At 50.8% G+C, this 15,747-nt stretch overlaps 1 protein-coding gene across 3 annotated transcripts in view; it reads right to left on the reverse strand.

Moving 5' to 3' along the window:
- Positions 1 to 15,747, reverse strand: part of FAM107A (family with sequence similarity 107 member A) — a 555,305-nt gene that overhangs the window by 42,754 nt on the left and 496,804 nt on the right. The window lies entirely within an intron of this gene.

Here is a 15,747-nt window from a genome sequence, read left to right on the forward strand (position 1 = left end):
AGGTATCTGTTGGAGGGAGCTTCTCATTCAATCACCATACTTACAGACCACAAGAACCTTTTATACCTGAAGGGCGCACAATGTCTCAACCCTCGTCAGGCCAGATGGGCACTTTTCTTTTCCAGGTTCGACTTTAAACTCCAGTTCTGTCCGGGCTCTCAGAATCGCAAGGCCGATGCCCTTTCCCGCTCATGGGAGCAAGAAAATGAGTCAGAGTCTTCAGACAAGCATCCTATTATAAATCCGTTGGCATTCTCCACGGTAGGGATGGACTCTACGCCCCCATCAGGGAAAAGTTTTGTGAAGCCGATGCTAAGGAAGAAGCTCATGCATTGGGCCCATGCTTCCCGTTTTGCCGGACATACAGGTATCCAAAAAACCCTGGAGTTTATCTCTAGGTCCTATTGGTGGCCAACTCTGAAAAAGGACGTCTTGGAGTTTATTGCATCTTGCCCAAAGTGTGCCCAACATAAAGTATCCCGCCAGTCGCCTGCGGGGCAACTGGTTCCACTATCTGTTCCCCGTCGACCATGGACCCACTTGTCGATGGATTTCATTACAGACTTACCCATGTGCAACAAGTTCAATACCATCTGGGTGGTAGTTGACCGGTTCACCAAGATGGCACACTTCATTCCTCTCACCGGTCTTCCGTCAGCTTCCAAGTTGGCTCAAGTATTCATACAAGAGATCTTCCGACTCCACGGTCTTCCTGAAGAAATTATCTCAGATCGAGGAGTTCAATTCACAGCCAAATTCTGGCGAAGTTTATGTCAAGTCCTCCAAGTCAAGCTAAAGTTTTCCACGGCTTACCATCCTCAGACCAATGGTCAAACCGAGAGGGTGAATCAGGACTTGGAGGCCTTCCTCCGCATCTATGTGTCCTCCTCTCAAGATGACTGGGTTCAATTACTTCCCTGGGCCGAGTTCTGTCATAACAACCAGTATCATTCTTCATCTGCTTCAACACCATTCTTCACTAACTTTGGATTCCACCCTAAAGTCCCTGAGTTCCAACCGCTTCCAGCAACTTCTGTTCCCGCAGTGGATATCACCTTGCATCAGTTTGCCAATATCTGGAAGAGCGTACGATCAGCTCTGCTCAAGGCATCGTTCAGGTACAAGAAGTTTGCGGATAAGAAGCGTCGAGCAGTTCCTGCTCTCAAGGTGGGTGATCGGGTATGGTTATCCACGAAGAATTTGAGGTTAAGAGTTCCCAGTATGAAGTTTGCACCTCGCTATATCGGTCCTTTCAAGATTGAACAAGTCATCAATCCTGTTGCTTACAGACTCCAGTTGCCTCCCTTCTTAAAAATACCCAGGACATTCCATGTTTCCCTGTTGAAACCGCTGATCTTGAATCGGTTTCATTCCTCACTTCCTCCAACTCCGAAAGTCCAAACTCAACGAGGCGTTGAGTATGAAGTGGCCAAGATCCTGGACTCACGTCACCGTTACGGTCAACTACAATATCTTATTGACTGGAAGGGTTATGGTCCTGAGGAACGTTCATGGACCAATGCTTCTGATGTCCATGCTCCTGCCTTGGTCCGGAGATTCCATTCCAAGTTTCCTCAAAAGCCAAAGAAGTGTCCTGGGGCCACTCCTAAAGGGGGGGGTGCTGTCACGATCCGGGTATCTGGACGCCATTTCTTACCCATCAGATGCCTCCTAAGGCTGGCTCAGCGCTCCAGGACCGGATCCCATCTGTTATCCTGATGTGTACATTCCTGTATCCTCTCCTGTCACTCTGGGACGCTGTCACAGTAAACGCCATATTACACCTGGCATGGCGTCTCCCGCGGCCTCCGCCGCCGTCCCTGAACTTCTGCATGCAGAGTGTCTGAGTGGCGATTACGTCAGCCGCGGCCTCCGCTGTGTCCGCGTGGTTGGATGTGCATTTGTCAGCCTGGCGCCTCCTGTCTCCGGTGGCCGGCGCCGCCATTACTGTTTTCATTACCACATGGATTACAAACCAAACTTCCCTCCAAGTGTCTGCATGGGCGCAGCCATCTTGGATTCTGTCAGCTGATCATTTCCACCAATCTGTTCTCAGTATTGATAATCTGCATAATTGCCTAGCCAATCCCTTCCTTGCTGCAGGTATAAATACACTGTGCCTGAGCAAGGAAGGCGTCAGTGCTTTGGTTGTCAAACCTAGTTCCTGTTTGTCTCTCTCCTGTGATTGTCTTCCAGGTTCCAGCTCCTGTCTCAAGACTTCCACCATAGAGACCCGCACCAGCATTCCACCTGCGGTGTAGCCTGATTCTCCAATCCATTGTGGATTCATCTGTTTCCAGCTACAACATTACCTGCTTCCAGCTCAGCTTCCAGCAGAGTACAGCTTCCCTTAAAGGGCCGGTGTCCTTTCTACACTTTACCACTCTCCACCGGTATTATTATTTCTCCGCTCTCAAGTTCTACATTTCAGTTCATATTTCATCGCTCCCAAGTTCATTTATTATTTAACTGGTTCCAGCCAGTATCCACTCCGTGCTAACAACAGTCTGGTTCCAGCCAGTATCCACAGCAGCTGTTTTATCTTCAGCAACCCAGCTTTTCCTGGAACACCAGCTGGCACAATCCTGGGTTATCTCCATTGCTACAGTCGGGCCTGGTAAGGACTTTCCATCTAGAAGATCATAAGAACTATCTCACACTACCAGTGCCCTGTGGCTCCTGCCATCCTGTAGTACCCAGGAACTGTATTTATTCTTTGCTGACTTTTACGTTTTCTTTTACTGCTGCTGTGTTGCGGAGTTGTCATAATAAACATCATTGACTTTTATCCAAGTTGTCGTGGTCACGCCTTCGGGCAGTTATTATTCATGTTACTTACATGTCCAGGGGTCTGATACAACCTGCCAGGTTCCGGTACATCTCAGCCCCTACAACTGAGGCTGCCTCCCGTCAGCTCAGGCCCTCAGTTGTGACATCTCCAGAAGGATATAAATACATTAGAGAGTGTACAAAGAAGGGCAACTAAAATGGTGCATGGCCTACATCACAAAACTTACTCGGAAAGGCTAAAAGATCTTAACATGTATAGTTTGGAGGAGAGAAGGGAAAGGGAGAACATGATAGAAACTTTCAAATATATCTAGGGTCTTTACAAAGTTCAGGAGGGAGACATTCTTCAAAGGGAGAGAAGTATTAGAACTCGAGGACATACACTGAGACTGAAGGGGGGGGGGGGGGATTCAGAAGAAATTTAAGAAAACATTACTTCACAGAAAGGGTAGTGGATAAGTGGAATAGCCTCCCATCAGAGGTGGTAGAGGCTAAGACTGTAGAGCAATTTAAACATGCTTGGGATAGGCATATGAATATCCTTACAAAGAATTAAGGCCCTCATTCCGAGTTGTTCGCTCGCAAGCTGCATTTAGCAGATTTACTCACGCTAAGCCGCCGCCTACTGGGAGTGAATCTTAGCTTCTTAAAATTGCGAACGACGTATTCGCAATATTGCGATTACACCTCTCTTAGCAGTTTCTGAGTAGCTCCAGACTTACTCGGCATCTGCGATCAGTTCAGTGCTTGTCGTTCCTGGTTTGACGTCACAAACACACCCAGCGTTCGTCCAGACACTCCCGCGTTTTTCCCAGAAACGGTAGCGTTTTTCCCGCACACACCCATAAAACGGCCAGTTTCCGCCCAGTAACACCCACTTCCTGTCAATCACACTACGATCACCAGAACGATGAAAAAGCCGTGAGTAAAATTCCTAACTACATAGCAAATTTACTTGGCGCAGTCGCACTGCGGACATTGCGCATGCGCACTAAGCTGAAAATCGCTGCGATGCGAAAAAAATGACCGAGCGAACAACTCGGAATGACCACCTAAGTTTCAAAAAGGGTTGAGATTGCCTAAAGGATAAAAAAAGGGGCAGAGTAGATGGGCCAAGTGGTTCTTATCTGCCGTCAAATTCTATGTTTCTATGTGAGTATGATGTTCCGGAGTTGGTTCAAGATTCATTGGGGTTTTAGACAGGGCCAGGGATAATTTATTATTTGAGAATGATAATAATCATCACTCACAAAGTGTCCTATAGCACTGCATCTTCCCATCCTCCTTGTGCTTATGGTACTCTCCTGCTCCACAAACAAAGTGCTAGAGCTTTGTTATACTTCCCAACTGTCCCGATTTTGTCAAGACAGCTCCGCTTTTAGGGCAGTATTCCGCCATTCCACTCCAAGGCCACGGTGGGAGAGGAGGAGGATGGGGGGGAATTGGGAGGTCCCCTGTCACCTGCTGCTCTGCTCAGCAGAGCAAATGGTGAATAGATGTTGGGCGCACATGGCATCTATTCAGTTGAGAGAGGGACTGGAGGCAGCCCATCAACTTTATCCATTTATTTATTTTTATGTGATATTTTATTAGGAGTGTGTAATCTTGACAAAGCAAAGCAGGTGGTTGGACAAAAACAAACAAACAACCCAGACCAACATAGGTGAAAGTGGAATGCATTCACTACAACACAGGAACTGGAAGCGTATGCGGAGGTGGACTAATCATAAGGTGCACAATGCTTCTCTAGCAGTACATTATACCTCCCAACTGTCCCAATTTTCGGGCTAATTCAGACCTGATCGGTGTGCGTTTTCGAACAGCAGCAATCAGGTCTGAGCTGCGCATGCGCCGGCGCCGCAGTGCGCCGGTGTTTGCTAGACAGCCGATGGCTGTCTTAGCCCTGCGAACGCCTCTGCCTGATTGACAGGCAGAGGCGTTCGCTGGGCGGGAGGGGGCGGCCGGCAGTGTTTGGGCGCCATTTTAGGGGCGCAGCCCAGGCGACGCAGGCGTGCCTGGACTGTACGGGGGTGGGCCGCAGCGGCTGTATGATGTCACACGCAGCCGCTGCGATCCTCACAGCAACGGGTAGCTCCCTGCCAGCGCGCAGAAGCTGCACTGGTGGGGAGCTACTCTTCAAGTACAAAAGCATCACCGTCGTTCGATGCTTTTGTACTTGTGCGACAGGGCAGGTCATGGCATGCGGGGCAGACTAGCCCTGTTCTGGGCGTCCCCTCGCATGTCAGGGAAGCTGATCATACATGTGCTAAATTTAGCACATCCACAATCAGGTCTGAATTAGGCCCTTTGTCGGGACAGTTCCGCTTTTCTGGCACTGTCCAGCTGTCCCACCTGCGGCTTCAGTGTAGGGGAGGGAGTAATGGTGTGGAGGTCCGCTCTCACCCATTGCTCTACTAAGCAGATCAAGCGGTGAATAGATGCTGTGCACATGTGCCCAATGTCTATTCACTGGAGAGGGACTGTAGGCATGTCCAGCAGCTCTCGGCCAAAATGAGGGCATGGCTTGAGGACACAGCATTACATGTGAGGCCATGTGTCTTGTTGCAAGGCCATGCCCCCTTTTTTTTTTTCATCATATAATTTTTTTATTTTATGTTAGAAACATATACATCAACTGTAAGTATATAAACAGTGAACAGAGTATCTGTAAAAACAAAATGGTCGATACAGAGAAAAAAAAAAAGACAAAGAAACTTCCTTGAGAGGACTGTGGGAGAGTGTGGTACGGTTGATAGAGAGGTCATGTGGGAGACGAAGGAGTAGAAACCGAGGGGTCCATAACTATGTGGGGAGGAAGAGGACGAGGGAGTAGGGCGGTGTCTTTAATTGGACGTGAGTCCAGGGAATCAGGGGAAAAATGAGAAAGAGGAGTGGGAAGAGATAGAAAGGGAGAGAGAAAGAAGAAAATAAATAAATAAATAAATAAAGGGGGGGGGGGGAGAATATAGGAAGAGTGGTTGTGGTTGCGGGGTGGGGTCTTTGTTTAACCCAATCCTGGGAGGGGGCGGTCGTGGAGTCTGTACCATGGGAGCCAGGTGGAGTGGAACTTTTTAACTGTGTTATGGCGAAGGCTAGTAATGTATTCCATGTTTGCTACAAACCAGATTCTATTTGTGAGAGCTTGGCTGGTGGGGGCTTCGGGGTCCTTCCATTTACTGGCTATTTGATATTTTGCTGCGCAGGATATGAAGAGAACCAGGCTTTTAGAGTCTTTAGAGATGTGGTCGGGTGGGGAGCAGAGGAGGAGGTTCGCGGGCGATAGGGGTATTGGTAAATCAACTAATCGTGAGATAAGCTTACAAACCTTTGCCCAGTATCGAACAATCACCGGGCAGGTCCACCAAATATGGTAGAATGTGCCTACGTGGCCGCAGTTTCTCCAGCAAAGGTTGGAGGTGTCGGGGTAGATTCTATGCAATCGGTCCGGTACTAGGTACCATCTTGTGTATATTTTGTATGAGTTTTCTCTTATGGCCACACTAATGGAACAATGAGAGATCGTGGTGCGGATTGTATCCCAGCCCTCGTCCTCTAAGTGGTACCCCATGTCAGTCTCCCATGCAATCTCATGTGGTTCAAGAGGTGGGGGTGTCGGGCTGAGGACAGTTTTGTAGAGGAGGGAGATAGTACCTCTATTGGTAGGGTTGTAGATACAAAGTCTCTCGAGAGGTGTGGGGGCCGATAGAGGAAACGTTAATTGTAGAGAGGAAAGGAAGTGGCGAATTTGTAGGTACTGATAGAACAGAGAGTTAGGTAGGTTGTGCGCGGATTGTAAATCCGAAAATGATTTAATGGAGTGAGTCCCCGTGAAGTGGTGTATTCTGGTAGCTCCTGCTGAGATCCAAGGGCGGGCCATTTCTCGAGAGAGTCCCGGGGTAAATGCAGGGTTGTTCCATATGGGAGTCAGGGGGGAGGGGTGGTTTGATAGTTTTAATTTTTTGTTTAGGTTTCGCCAGTGTGTAAGTGTCAGTTCTATTGCGGGAGGGGTGCGGTGGGGAGGGGTGTGTAGTTTGCTTGAGAGCCAAGGCGAGTGGGAGATAGATGGGAGTCCCGACAAATCGCTCTCTAGGTCGACCCATCTCTTAGTGTGTTTTGGGGCATGCCAGGCAACTAATTGACTTAATCTGGCTGCGTCATAATAGCGTTGAAGGATGGGAAGACCCAGACCGCCGTTTTGAGAGTGTTTGGCTAAGATATCTCGCCGGATTCTAGGCTTTTTGTGGTTCCAGATAAATTTACAGAGGGAGGACTGGAGTTTGTTGAGGGTCTGTGAGGGCACAGAAATTGGGAGTGTCTGAAACAAATAGAGAAGTTTGGGAAGGCCATGCCCCCTTTTATGGGTCCTGATAGTAAAATACACACGCACTATTGGGTTTGATTAGAAAAGAAACCTCAAATACAGCACAAACAACTTTAAAAAAAAAAAAAAATCTCGCCAGGCTACATATACCGTATGAAATAATATATAAACAACAAGTACCTGTCAGCTTCAGACATGGATCTGTAATCAGTCAGTGAGTAGGAATTAACTAGCACTGGTGACCATCTAGTACATCATAAATCTGTACATTCATCCCCCTCCCCAGTTTCTGTCTATATGCACACTATCCATCTAAGGGAGTAACTCCCGGAGGCAACGGAGTCTGTTTCCACCGGGCTCCAGCCTGAAGGGGGCACATGGCTCCTTCATGTAATCTGTGCATTGTAACGTAAAAGCCACGGCCAGTGCTTCAAGTACCAACTGCTGCACACTGAGCCCCCATGATCCCCCATACCACTGCATCCCCGAGTCCCACCATGCGAGGGCTGCCAGTAGACGGGAGCGCACGCTGCATAACATCACGGCCACACACTTTCCCTGCCCTGTCGGCTAGAAGCGGCGCCTGCCCTCACTGTCTGTCTCCCGCAGAGGCCGCCAGTAATTGATGGCTCAACTGGGCGGGTACATGTAAACGCCTGTCCAGTTCGTGACGTTAGTCATGACGAATCGGGCAGTGTATATGCACAACACACTGCCCGATCCACCTATTGATCAGGGGTGGAACTGCCGGAGACAATGGAGTCTTTTGCCGCCGGGCTTCAGCCCTGAAGGGAGCACTTCATCCATTGTTCCCCGGCCGTTCCGTGCCCTTTTAACTATAGTAGATACAGCAGCTGCCAGATGGAGGGCAGCCACGTCAGCGGAGGCTGCGTGTACAGCGCAGGGATTAGTAACAGGCTCCGCCGTACTATCATCACCCAGCACGGCTTCCCCGCTGTTCCCCACCGCTAGCTGCAGCACTGCCAGCGGTGGGGAACAGCGGCTCCTTCACACACTGCCACAGCACATACAGCGAGCCGGGCAGCGGCCAGCACTGTAGCTGCCCGCCTGCACGCTCCGCCCCCTCCCGGCTCCAGTCCCGGCCACTACTGCTGCTGTACCAAGTGATCCCGGCGGAAACAAGAGAAGACCAGCGCGGGGAGCGTAGAGGCAAAAGGTATGGGATGGGGTACGTGGCTGAGTGTCCTCTGTCCTGTTACTTATGTACAGTAGGTAATGTAACAGAACACCTGCTGTTGTCACCGCTTACAGTGTCCTTTTGACTAAACTTGGCTCTCTCTCCTTCCCTGTTCCCACCCCATCCCTGCCACCTCTGTGCTGGCCCTGTCTCCCCTCTCTCCTGTCCCTGTCACCCCTGTCCTGTCCTATCCCTGTCACCCCTGTCCTATCCCTGTTACCCCTGTGCTGGCTCTGTCTCCCCTCTCTCCTGTCCCCCCTGTCCTATCCCTGTCACCCCTGTGCTGTCCTATCCCTGTCACCCCTGTCCTGTCCTATCCCTGTTACCCCTGTGCTGTCCTATCCCTGTCACCCCTGTGCTGGCCCTGTCTCCCCTCTCTCCTGTCACCCTTGTCCTGTCCTTCTCACCTCTTACCGGCCCTGTCATCTCTCTCAGCTGACCCTTCTGTACAGTCCCTGTCACCCCGGTCCTGACCCTGTCACACCTGTGCTGGCCCTGTCACACCTGTGCTGGCCCTGTCACCCCTCTTTCCTAGCCCTGTACTGTCCCATCCCTGTCACTTCTGTGCTGGCCCTGTCTCCCCTCTTTCTTGTCACTGTCACCCCTGTCCTGTCCTTGTCACCTCTGTGCTGCAGGCCCTGTCATCTCTCTCTGCTGACCCTTCCGTTCTGTCCCCTCTGTCCAGTCCCTGCCACCCCTGTCCCTGTCAACTCTGTCCTGGCCCTGTTAACCCTCTCTCCTATCCCTTCAGTTCTGTCCTGGTATCTCTGTCCTTGTTATGCCCATGTCACCCTTGTCCTGTCCCTGTCCTCTCTGTCCTGGCCCTGTCACCTATGTCCTGGTCCTATCCCCTCTCTCTTGTTCCTATCACCTCTATCTTGATTCTCTATCTTGGTCCTGTCATTTTTGTTCTTCCACACTGGACTGTCCCTGTCATCTCTGTATTGGCCCTGTCACCTCTGTCCTGTCCCCGACACACTTCTCTCCTGTCCCCTATATTCTGTCATGGCCCTGTCATCCCTGTACTCTCCATGTCCCCTCTGTCCTTGTCCTGTCACCCATCTCTTCTGCCCCTCTGTTCCGTCCTGGCCCTGTCACCTCTGTCTTAGTCTGTCCTGGCCCCACTGGACTTTCCCTTTCATCTCCGTACTTGCCCTGTCACCTCTGTCCTGGCACTTTTTTTTTCGAGGGGTGGGGGCACCAAGCTCTAACTTGCCTCCAGGCGACGGGGATGAACTTACGCCACTGCTATTGATATACAGTATCTGCAGATCCATTGATCTGCAGAAATATCGATCAGTGTGTACCCACCATAACTGTATGACTGTTACATGACTTGTATGATTTGCACATGCTCTGTACTGTTTTATTTCACCTCCTCAGAGAAATGACACACCTCCTGTCTTGATCACAACTGTTCTCAACATGACCTGTATGTTCATGTACAGTATGTTTTATTTGTTTTATTCTGTACTGGCTGTAGTACTTGCCATTGCCCATGCAAGTTCATGACCAAATATCATTAGAATGAAATTGAAAGGGAATTTTGTATGCGGACAAGTTTAAAGTAACATTTTGAAGAGCAAAAAAAGAATAGTAGTGCAGTACACCTTTTCTCTTATGTCCTAGAGGATGCTGGGGTCCATATTAGTACCATGGGGTATAGACGGCTCCACCAGGAGCCAATGGCAATTTAAGAGTTTAATAGTGTGGGCTGGCTCCTCCCTCTATGCCCCTCCTACCAGACTCAGTTTAGAAAATGTGCCCGGAGGAGCTGGTCACAGCTAGGGGAGCTCTACTGAGCTTCTTTAGAAAAAGTTTTTTGTTTTACAGGGAGGCTGCTGGCGACAGCCTCCCTGCAGCATGGGACTGAGGGGGGGTGGGGGGCGGGGGGGGGGGGTGGAGCAGTGTCCGCCCTGCGGGGTTTTGAGCCACTGCTCCCGCTGACTGAACATTTGGCTTCAGAGGGGTCTGATCGCGCCCCGCCGCAGGGGAACGCTCGCCCCGGCAGCCGGCCGCCACCCCCTCGGGAGCTGAAGAGGTGGCGAGTGAGTCACTGTCCCCCCTTGCAAGCGGGGGGACAGTGTGAAGCAGGCGGCCTTAGGGTAAGGAGCGCGGTCTCACCTGCGCTCTGTGATGGCTCAGCGGTACTGCGATACGGCGCTGGGAGGGGCGCCCTGGGCCAGCACCGAACCCTACACTGTCCACTGCAAGTCTGCCGGGGTCTGTGGATCCAGGCCAGCGCAACTCCTCTGGCCAGTATAATCTATCAGTGAGCAGGAAGACAGCGCCATTGAGGGGGCGGAGCTTCTCCTCAGAGCGGACCCTGCAGCGTTCAGCGCCATTTTCTCCTGCCTGCACTTACTACAAGTGGAACCAGGTCCCTCCAGAGCAATCTCCAGCTGTCTGTACGGTACCAAGGGGGTTGTAGAAGGGGGGGGGGGAGGCTGTGTAAAGGCTGTGTCACCTATTAAGGGACACAGCCAGCGCTGGTAAGGGCCTCCCTATACCTTTGATAGCGCTGTGTGTGGGTTGGCTCCAATCTCTGTGTCTCTCTGCCATTCATGGGGAAACTCTGTCTTTATATTACCCTGTGTGTTGTGGGGTGTTTCAGTGTGTGTGCAACATGTCTAGGGACACAATTTCATATGCTGCAGAGGATTTGTCTTCCCAGGAAGACTCCATTCCATGTAATCAGGATTGCACTGTTTTAGCACAGATCCCAGCTAGAGAGCCAGAATGGTTAGTCTCTTTTTCGGGGGACTATTTCTCAGATTTCTGATAGAGTTGTTAGGACTGAGCATGCCACTCAAGTCCTTCAGTCCTCTATGGTTGTATGGTCCGATACTGCCTCCTCGGGGTCCCCTGCGGTACACTCTCACAAACGTGCACTTGCAATTATGCAAGATGACACGGACACGACTCTGATGCTGCAGACGGTGACGGGGATGTGTCGAGGGGGACAGCATCACTTGCCAAGGGGGTGCAGTTGATGATTGAGGCTGTTAGGGATGTTTTACACATTTCGGACACAGCTCCGGAACAGGTGGAGGAGGCCTTCTTCACAGATCATAGGAAGCCCCCCTCACTTTCCCGGCATCCAAAGAATTGAATGCTATCTTTGAAAAGGCATGGGAAACTCCGGAAAAGAAATTCCAGATTCCCAAGAGGGTCTTGGTGGCTTTTCCCTTCCCAGAGGAAGATAGGAAGAGATGGGAGCCCCCACCGATAGTTGACGCCTCTGTCTCCAGGCTGTCCAAACAGGTGGTATTACCGGTCCCGGGATCTACCGCGTTAAAGGACCCGGCAGATCGCAAGGTGGATGCTACGCTGAAATCCATTTACACGTCTTCAGGGGCTATATTGCGGCCTACTATAGCCTGTGCTTGGATTGCTAAAGCTATTGCCAGGTAGTCAATCACTCTGCAGGAGGAATCGACTATGCTGGACAAAGGTGACGTTGATTTCTTTTTACGTAATATTCAGGATTCTGCAGGGTTCCTGGTGAATTCCATGAAGTACTTGGGTTCCATGGCTGCGGGGATCTCCTCCATGTCCGTCTCGGCTTGCAGAGGTCTCTGGCTGCGTAACTGGTCTGCGGACGCGGAATCCAGGAAGTGTGTGGAAGGCCTACCATACAAAGGTCAGGCTCTCTTTGGTGAGGCGCTGGATGCGTGGATTGCCACGGCTACTGCGGGTAAGTCTCCTTTTCTCCCCTCAGCTGCACCGGCTACTAAGAAGCCCTTTTCATCTACCACGTCACAGTCCTTTCGGCCTAGAAAGAATAAGCCTTCGAACACCTTCTTCAGAGGTGGTCGTGCCAAAGGAAAGAAACCCGCTCCCGCAGGTTCCCAGACCCAGAAGCCCGCTTCTGATACCCCTAAGTCCTCCGCATGACGGTGGACGGCTAGGCCTGGCAGAAGGTCAGGTGGGGGCAAGACTCCGGCAGTTCAGCCACGTCTGGGTGTCGTCGGGTCTGGACCACTGGGTTCTGGATATAGTGTCCAGAGGGTACAGACTGGAGTTTCAAGATCCCCCGCCTCACCGTTTCTTCAAGTCAGGCTTGCCAGCGCTGCTGGCAGACAGTACAATTCTTCTGGAGGCCATCAGAAAATTGGTGGTGTCAGAGGTCATTGTTCCGGTCCCACTTCAGCAGCGGAACAAGGGTTATTATTCGAACCTTTTTGTGGTACCGAAACCGGATGGTTCGGTACGGCCTATTCTAAACTTTATCACTGACCTGGTTTGAGGAGGTTGTGGACTCGGGGTTTCTTCCGATGACCGGGAAGTGGAACCGCAACTGGGCCGCAGCAGAGATGGCCGGATGTAAGTCTTCCTCATGCAGGATCTGATCGGCGGACCGGAGGCACGTGCGGACGCTGAAGGTCTCCTGAAAGAGAGAACTTGACAGGTGCTGGTAAATCACGAAGGTGCTGGAGGCACGGAGGTGCTTGGAGGCACGGACGTACGAAGGTGCTGGAGGCACGGAGGTGCTTGGAGGCACGGAGGTGCTGGAGGCACGGAGGTGTTTGGAGGCTCGGAGGTGCTTGGAGGCACGGAGGTGCTTGGAGGCTCGGAGGTGCTTGGAGGCACGGAGGTGCTTGGAGGCACGGAGGTGCTGGAGGCACGGAGGTGCTTGGAGGCACGGATGTGCTGGAGGCACGGAGGTGCTGGAGGCACGGAGCACTGGAGATCACAGGTACTGTTGAACGATGATACTTAGGCGCCGGAGCACTGCCCGGCGTCTGAATTTAAACTTCCCGCCAGGGCCTGATTGGAGGACGGGCCGATGACGTCACCTGCAGCTCCTGAGGACGTCGGACGTGGAGGCCTGCTAGACGGAGCGCCGGACGCCGGGACCCGCCAGCGAGGACGGCCGCACGGAGACCCAGCGCGCCCGGAGAGGTAAGTATGAAGACTGCGGCGCCGTGACAGTACCCCCTCCTCTAGGAGTGGCCCCTGGACACTTTCCCGGCTTCGTAGGATGTCTAGCATGGAAGATCCGGACTAGTCGAGGAGCCGAGACCTCAGAAGCCTTTATCCAACTTCTCTCCTCAGGACCATATCCTTTCCATTCCACCAGATATTGCAGATTCTTGTGAAGGTAACGTGAGTCTAGAATATTTTTGATCTCGAAGTCTGTTCCTGTTTCAGTCTCCACTGAGGTGGGGCTAGAGGTCTTTGAATGGAAACGATTAAGGACGAGAGGACGAAGAAGAGAAACATGGAAGGCGTTTGATATACGTAGGTGCGAAGGTAAACCCAGCTTGCAGACCACAGGATTCAGGACTTGTAGCACAGGGTAAGGACCGATGAATCTTGGAGCAAACTTCATGGTGGGCACCTTCAACCGGAGATTACGTGTGGACAGCCATACCCTGTCGCCAACCTTGTATTGTGGAGCGGCTCGCCGTTTCTTATCTGCAAAGAACTTGTACCGGACTGAAACCTTCTTAAGATTAGCATGAACCTTACTCCAAATTTGTCTGAAGTGTAGTAGAGTGGACGTTACGGCTGGAACCTCTTCCATCGGAAGGCTTAGTAATTCTGGAACACTTGGATGGAACCCATAGTTGATGAAAAATGGAGATTCACCAGTGGAAGAATGAAACGAATGATTATGGGCAAACTCTGCCCAAGGTAACAACTCCACCCAGTTGTCCTGTGAAGGGGAGAGATAAAGACGGAGGAAAGTCTCTAGATCTTGATTGACTCGTTCCGTTTGTCCATTCGTTTGGGGATGATAAGCGGAGGAAAACTTAAGTTTAATCTGTAGAGTCGAACAGAGGGCTTTCCAAAACCTTGCGGTGAACTGTACCCCACGATCAGAGACTATTTCCTGTGGCAACCCATGCAACCGAAAATGTTCTTGGATGAACAGTAGAGCTAGTTTCGGGGCTGTTGGTAGACCAGTCAAAGGAACGAAGTGTGCCATCTTCGAAACACGGTCGACGATTACCCAAACGGTGTTGCAACCCTTGGAATGGGGCAAGTCAGTGATGAAGTCTATGGAAATATGAGTCCAGGGTTTCATAGGAATGGACAGAGGACAAAGCAACCCAGCAGGAGGTAAACGGGGAGATTTATGCTGTGTACACTGGGGACAGGAATTAATGTAATCCTGTACATCCTTCCTCATGGAGTCCCACCAGTAAGATCTTTGCAGAAACTTGTACATCTTCTGGGCGCCGGGATGACCGGAGAATTTGGAGATATGGGCCCACTGAAGTATCCTCGACCGGAATTTGACCGGTACGGACATTCTTCCAGGAAGAGGACCTGGAGTAGTCGAGGCAGCAGAGACAGAAATTGGATTTAGAATTAAACTCCGTTCAAAGGAATCCTCATCATCTGTAGGAGTTTGTGAACGGGACAGTGCATCCGCTTTGGTATTGAAAGTCCCGGCCCGGTATTTGATAATGAAAGAAAATCGAGTGAAGAAGAGTGCCCATCTAGCTTGGCGAGGATTCAAGCACTGTGCGGTTTTGATATACAACAAATTTTTGTGATCAGTGTAAATGGTAGTCACATGTTTGGCCCCCTCTAAGAGATATCTCCACTCTTCCAAGGCAGATTTAATCGCCAAGAGTTCCTGGTCTCCAATAGTGTAATTCCGTTCAGCTGGAGAGAATTTACCAGAGTGAAAGCCGCACGGATGTAATTTCTTGTCTGAGGCATACTGAGAGAGAACGGCCCCAACTCCGACCGAGGATGCGTCGACTTCTAGGAAGAAAGGTTCCTCGAAATTTGGTTGTTGGAGTACTGGAGCGGACATAAAAGCTGATTTCAAGTGGGAAAAGGCCTCTATGGCTTCGGGAGGCCACAACCCCGGGTTGTAACCCTTTCTCGTTAGGGCGGTAATGGGTGCAACAATGGTGGAGAAACCTCTAATGAACTTTCTATAATAGTTCGCAAAACCCAGGAACCTTTGTATTGCTTTTAAGGAGAGTGGCTGTGCCCAGTCCCGAATGGCAGAGAGTTTCTCCGGATCCATGCGAAGCTCCTTCCCCGAGATAATATAACCGAGGAACGGTATTGATGTTACTTCAAAGGTACACTTGGACATCTTGGCATAGAGATGATTCTCACGTAGACGGCGGAGTACCTCTTTGACCTGTAATCTGTGTTCAGCAAGGTCTTTTGAAAAAATCAGGATGTCATCCAAATATACCACGACACTTAGGTATAACATGTCTCGGAATATTTCATTGACGAATCCCTGGAAGACAGCAGGAGCATTGCTAAGACCGAACGGCATCACCAGGTACTCATAATGCCCATCCCGGGTATTGAAGGCGGTCTTCCATTCATCTCCCTCTCTGATGCGTATAAGGTTATAGGCCCCCCTCAAATCGAGCTTGGAAAAAACATGGGCACCACGAACTCTATCAAATAACTCTGTGATTAGAGGCAAGGGGTATTTATTTTTGATGGTAAT

The sequence above is a fragment of the Pseudophryne corroboree genome, chromosome 9 (genome assembly GCF_028390025.1).
Source record: "Pseudophryne corroboree isolate aPseCor3 chromosome 9, aPseCor3.hap2, whole genome shotgun sequence".
Taxonomy (NCBI): Eukaryota; Metazoa; Chordata; class Amphibia; order Anura; family Myobatrachidae; genus Pseudophryne; species Pseudophryne corroboree.